General features: G+C 49.1%; 1 protein-coding gene across 1 annotated transcript in view; it reads right to left on the bottom strand.

Annotated features, from left to right (window-relative positions):
- The window catches only part of IDE (insulin degrading enzyme), a 59,411-nt gene extending 59,402 nt beyond the window's left edge, over positions 1 to 9 (bottom strand). The window contains 1 exon segment of the mRNA XM_032231992.1: positions 1 to 9. This exon segment is cut by the window's left edge and continues 343 nt beyond it. The gene's annotated coding sequence lies outside the window, so the exon portion shown is untranslated.
- Positions 10 to 1,039: the final 1,030 nt, after the last annotated feature.

Below are 1,039 nucleotides of genomic sequence, written 5' to 3'. Positions count from 1 at the left end.
GGGAGCGCAAAAGCGGCTTTTTGCAAGCCAAAGGTAGTGACAATGTCCGGGCAGCAGCGGCTGTTGTGGCTGCAATTAAAGGGAGCCCAAAGGGGCCTCTGGACTGTACAACCTTCCTTCGGGGAGTGTGTGTGTGTGGTGTGTGTTGTGTGTTTGTGTGTGTGTGTGCGCGCGTGCAAGAGGGAGAGCCAGCGCGCGATCCCGTTATAGCAGTGTTTCTCAACCTTGGCCACTTGGAAGATGTCTGGACTTCAACTCCCAGAATTCCCCAGCCAGCATTCGCTGGCTGGGGGATTCTGGGAGTTGAAGTCCGGACCTCTTCAAGTTGCCAAGGTTGAGAAACACTGAACTAAATGTACAGACAATGTTTCATGAAGAGCTAATGATGTTTCCACCAGACAATATGTGGAAGCATCAAGAAACCTACACAAGGAATACCGTAGAAAGGTTTTTAATATAGACTTAAACCTTTTTTTAAACTTTATGCAAGACATTAAGAATTATGGCCAAGGTTGAGAAACACTGCGCTTATAGAGAACGGCTTGCCACTTTTGCACAAGCCGCCCTTTGCACACCTCCAACCTTGTGAGTAAAAGCTATGCACGGAAACACTTAGCAATAGCAATCGCAGTTAGACTTATATACCGCTTCATAGGGCTTTCAGCCCTCTCTAAGCGGTTTACAGAGTCAGCATATCGCCCCCAACAACAATCCGGGTCCTCATTTTACCCACCTGGGAAGGATGGAAGGCTGAGTCAACCCTGAGCCGGTGAGATTTGAACCGCCAAACTGCAGATAACAGTCAGCTGAAGTGGCTGCAGTACAGCACTCTAACCACTGCGCCACCTCGGCTCTTACTAAATGCTGTACTGATTGCTCCATGGAAGGTGGTTGTGTTTCCATGGTGCAAACATTGGTAATGTTGTGTATATCACGGTGTTTCTCGACCTTGGCGACTTTAAGTCCTATGGACTTCAACTCCCAGAATTCCCCAGCCAGCTGTGCTGGCTGGGGGGTTCTGGGAGTTGAAGTCCACAGG

The sequence above is a fragment of the Thamnophis elegans genome, chromosome 15 (assembly GCF_009769535.1).
Source record: "Thamnophis elegans isolate rThaEle1 chromosome 15, rThaEle1.pri, whole genome shotgun sequence".
NCBI classification, from domain to species: domain Eukaryota; kingdom Metazoa; phylum Chordata; class Lepidosauria; order Squamata; family Colubridae; genus Thamnophis; species Thamnophis elegans.
Note: the sequence above shows the minus strand (reverse complement) of the source record. Positions and strands in the feature narration are given on the sequence as shown.